The sequence below is a fragment of the Bison bison genome, unplaced genomic scaffold (genome assembly GCF_000754665.1).
Source record: "Bison bison bison isolate TAMUID 2011002044 unplaced genomic scaffold, Bison_UMD1.0 scf7180017864172, whole genome shotgun sequence".
In the NCBI taxonomy this organism is placed as follows: domain Eukaryota; kingdom Metazoa; phylum Chordata; class Mammalia; order Artiodactyla; family Bovidae; genus Bison; species Bison bison.
The window spans coordinates 2,215,173-2,220,093 of NW_011494744.1; positions in this window are offsets into that span (position 1 = coordinate 2,215,173).

The following is a 4,921-nucleotide window of genomic DNA, read 5'->3' on the forward strand; positions in this document are numbered from 1 at the left end:
AACATGTATAATATCATGTATGAAACGAGTCGCCAGTCCAGGTTCGATGCACGATACTGGATGCTTGGGGCTGGTGCACTGGGACGACCCAGAGGGAGGGTATGGGGAGGGAGGAGGGAGGAGGGATCAGGATGGGGAACACAGGTATACCTGTGGTGGATTCATTTCGATATTTGGCAAAACTAATACAATATTGTAAAGTTTAAAAATAAAATTAAAAAAAAAAAAGAATTGAAACCTGGCTGCTCTTTTCTCTGAGGTATCCTCAACATCTAAAGCAAAGCCTGGGCCTATATTTGTTGAATGGATAAATCAAGAGTACTCTTAACTATAGAAAATATGACATAGATTTTTACGTTAATATTTTGAGTACTGCACATAAAGTAACTTAAACTTACCATTAAGGACTAGCAAGTAGGAGTCATTTAGGAAAACTTTTAACAAACTTTTAATTAATAAATCACTGATCTATAAACATTTTTAAAAATTCATATTGCATTTAGGTATTTTATTACCATACTACTGCACTTAATATATACATTATGAAACTAATATACATTATGAAACTCTTTATGATGGAAAATTTTAAACATATACAAAATCAAAGAGAATAGCATTATTATATCCTCCAGACATCTAGTAAGAGAATCATTTCCTAGGCAGGTTGATAAGAAGTCTAAGGGTCCCCAAGGAGAGAGGGGTCTGGAATTCTCAAGGAGGAAGAAAAGACAAACCTTTTTTTCCCTCTACATTCCTTAGGATTATATAACAATAATGTATCCTGCCTGAGGACAGTCTCTGGATTAAACCTTCTGGCTAATTGTTATCTTAAAATATAAATTATGGGAGTAGGTCCTGGTGAGGTCTTTACAACCTCCAGACATTCTTTGGATTCACTGGAGAGTATATAACTCTATTGCTAACACTAGCAAGGGGGTACTCTTTCTGCCCCCTTCTAATGCCTATGTCAAAAGCTTTCTCTATCTCCTTTATACTTTAATAGAACTTTACTATACAAAAGTTCTGAGCAATCAAGCCTTGTCTCTAGCTCCAGATTGAATTCTTCTCCTCTGGAGGCCAAGAATCCCGGCGTCTTTGCGTGGTTCAGCAACAGCCTTTCATCTTGGGGGCTTGTCCAGATTCTTCAGGACAAGGTAAGGATGCTTGGAGCTCTAGTTCTTTGTTTTCCTAGCAAACACATTTTCTGCTGTACTTTACTAACTTTACAGTGTGCTTGTGTGAATGAATGAAACACCCTGCTTGAAGCAAGTGAGGAGTCCTGCTCTGTGGTTCCGCAGTGACCTCATACGGCTTATGGCAGAAACTTGTCGGGGGTTTATACCAACCTGCCAATGCCAAGAGGCATTCAACATCTCCTTTGGGGACCGACCAGAAATGGGCAAAGCCTGTGGACTGAACTTTCCTTTCTTGGTCAAACTTTTTGGTCTCTTTGACGATTTCATAACTCTTTGAAAATTAGAAGTACAAACCTAATCTGTCATATCATAGACTTTCAAGGGACTTGTGGTCTGTGCTGTTACTGTGTACTGTGACTTAGGTCCCAAACTTGGACTGGTAGTCAGGAAGCACCTAGCCTTGCTAAGAATCAAAAGTTTGGAAGTTAGATGGAGCTTTAGCTACAAGAGCATTTTTGAGGTTAAAGGTTACTCAGATTGGAACTACAATGGGTTTTTTTCCTTTGGTAAAGCTGGCTCTTAGTGGACCAGAAGAGGTTCTTATACTGGTGTGGTGACGCTTGGAAGGAACATCTCAGCTTTATGTTCTTATCAGTCTTATTGTGGTCAGGTATATACTCAGGGTCGTGCACAGGCACTCAGGTGACAAATGTTTCCCCCAACAGTCTTAGCCTGGGAGGCATTCCGGAAGGTTACTCTAATCACACCCTGGGCGGCATCAGAGGCAAGCAAGGTTTTGATGGTGAGGAGCTGGATGTCAGAAAGAGATGCCGTCAGGTCTACCCCTGGTGCATCTCCACCCCATCTCGGTGGTAGAACTGGGAGGGACGAGTAGGTGGCCTGCATTGGTAAGGGACAGACGAAGTCCAACCAGGGAAGGAAACCTTTGGTGTAAAGTCTGTCTACACCCCCATCTAGAGCAGGGAGGGACGCCTCCAGTAGAAAGATGGTGCTGGTCGCTTTTTTTCTTCTCTCTTACAGATGGGAGCTAACAATTCCAGCCTCACTCCTTTGAACTGTATCCTGAAAAACAGATAGATTTGATCCCCAGGGCTTAAAGAAGACACACCTGGTCTTCCTATGTGATACTGCATGGTCACGGTATCCATTGGAGGATGGCGTTGGTGGCCAGTTGGAGGGTCTCTTAAGTATAATACTGTTTTACAATTAGACCGGTTCTGTAGAAAACAAGGGAAATGGGTAGAAGTAGCCTATGTGTTGCCCTTTTTCTCTCTGCGAAATATGCCAGACTTGTGTCCTAAGGGTATAGATTTGGGTGTGAGTCCCTCAGCTCCCTCCTGTCCTACTTTGCCAATGAGATGAGATGGAGGACAGGAGACAAAGAGATAGAGAAAATCAGGTTTCTCCAATCTATCCCTGGGATCATACATGCAGAGCAGCCAGAGAGACTGAGGAACAGCCACACAAGCTGTTGCCTCTTCATGAAGCATCCACCGGGTGCTATGAGAGTCTATGAGAGTTAATAAGCCTTTTTCTTATCAAGAAATACAAAAAATCAAGGAGGATCTGGGAGTCTATTTAAAGGACCCAGAAAAATGTATTAGAGCTTTTAAAGGTGTTACTCTGCTTTATGACCTTACTTGGAAGGATGTGATATGTATCTTGGGACAAATGCTGACTCCCGACTCAAAAACTCGAGTTTTGGGAAAAGTGGTTGCTTATGGAGATGAATGGTTTGGTAATGAATCAGTAGGGAAGAGGGAGGATGAGATAACTGCCCTCCCCACTGGGAATCAGGCGGTGCCAACTATAGAACCAGACTGGGACTACAACACAGCTAAAGGAAGATGGGATCAGAGTCATTTTGTCCTTTAAACTATGGCAAATTGGCAAACATAGAACAGGAGGAGAAGGAAGCTCCTGGTAAATTCCTAGATAGACTGAGAGAAGCCCTTTGCAGATTCACTGAGATTGATCCCGACTGAATGTGAAGAGGGAAAAGTGATCTTAAAGGATAGATTTCTCACTTAGTCAGCTCCAGATATCCGCTGTGAAGTGAGTGAAGTGAAGTGAAGTTGCTCAGTCGTGTCCGACTCTTTGCGACCACGTGGACTGTAGCCCACCAGGCTCCTCCGTCCATGGGATTCCACCAAAAGCTATTAAAATGGGCGTATGGACCAAATCAGTCTTTAGATAATCTGTTACAACTGGCTCAGACAGTTTATTATGGTAGGGAATATGAGGAAAAGAAAGAAAGGCAGAAAAAAGACAAAGGAACAGGCGGAAGCCCTCTCAATGGCTATGAGAAATGTTCTTAAACAGCCTGAGAAAAATGCCCAGAGGGACCCAGGTGAAAAGGGATGGGCTTGCTATTACTGTGGAAAGGAGGGACACTTCAAGCGGAATTGCCCTCAGGCATCTAAGCGCCCCCAGCTCCATGTCTGCAAAAGACCACACTGGAAGAGAGACTGCCTCCAGAGGCATAGGTTTTAGGGGTCGGACTCTCAAGATAATCAGGACTGAAGGTGCCCGGGGGTCCCCACACAAGCTCCCGTCCTAATTACACCTGAGGAACTCTGGGTATTAATGACTGGGGGGGAGGGGGCAATCTGTCGATTTCCTTTTAGATACTGGGGCAACTTATTCCGTGCTTACTGAAGCCCCTGGCCCACTTTCTTCCTGATCCGCTTCCATAATGGGACTGTCTGGACGAGCCAAAAGACAGGCCTGATAATCTTTGTGAGCCTACTTCTGCTGACTCCAAAAATCCTGAGTTTGCCCTTTGATCCTCAACACAATGTCCTCCTGTCCTGGGCTCACTCCTACGCTGAATTCCACAATCAGGTAACTGCTGGGTCTGCAGAGCGCTCCCCTCTTCATCAGTGGAAGGCTTCCCATGGTGGACATCTCCACTTTGAGGAAAAGACTTTCTCCAAGTCTGCGAATACCTTCAACAACAATCTTGTGATGCGTCTTCTTAAACTGATGACATCTAACAATCTTAAGATGGATTGATGTAACTATGGACATAATGTGACATTTCATTTTTAACTGGTTTAATGACTATTTTGCCTTATGTTTGTAACAGTATAATGAGGTCTTCTATCTGAATGCAGAGTTCCAAAGAATAGCAAGAAGAGATAAGAAAGACTTCCTCAGCGATCAATGCAAAGAAATAGAGGAAAACAACCGAATGGGAAAGACTAGAGATCTCTTCAAGAAAATTAAAGATCCCAAGGGAACATTTCATGCAAACATGGGCTCGATAAAGGACAGAAATGGTATGGACCTAACAGAAGCAGAAGATATTAAGAAGAGATGGCAAGAATACACAGAACTACAAAAAAGATCTTCATGACCCAGATGATCACGATGGTGTGATCACTGACCTAGAGCCAGACATCCTGGAACGTGAAGTCAAGTGGGCCTTAGAAAGCATCACTACGAACAAAGCTAGTGGAGGTGATGGAATTCCAGTTGAGCTATTCCAAATCCTGAAAGATGATGCTGTCAAAGTGCTGCACTCAATATGCCAGCACGTTTGGAAAACTCAGCAGTGGCCACAGGACTGGAAAAGGTCAGTTTTCATTCCAATCCCAAAGAAAGGCAATGCCAAAGAATGCTCAAACTACTGCACAATAGCACTCATCTCACACGCTAGTAAAGTAATGCTCAAAATTCTCCAAGCCAGGCTTCAGCAATACATGAACCGTGAACTTCCAGATGTTCAAGCTGGTTTTAGAAAAGGCAGAGGAACCAGGGAT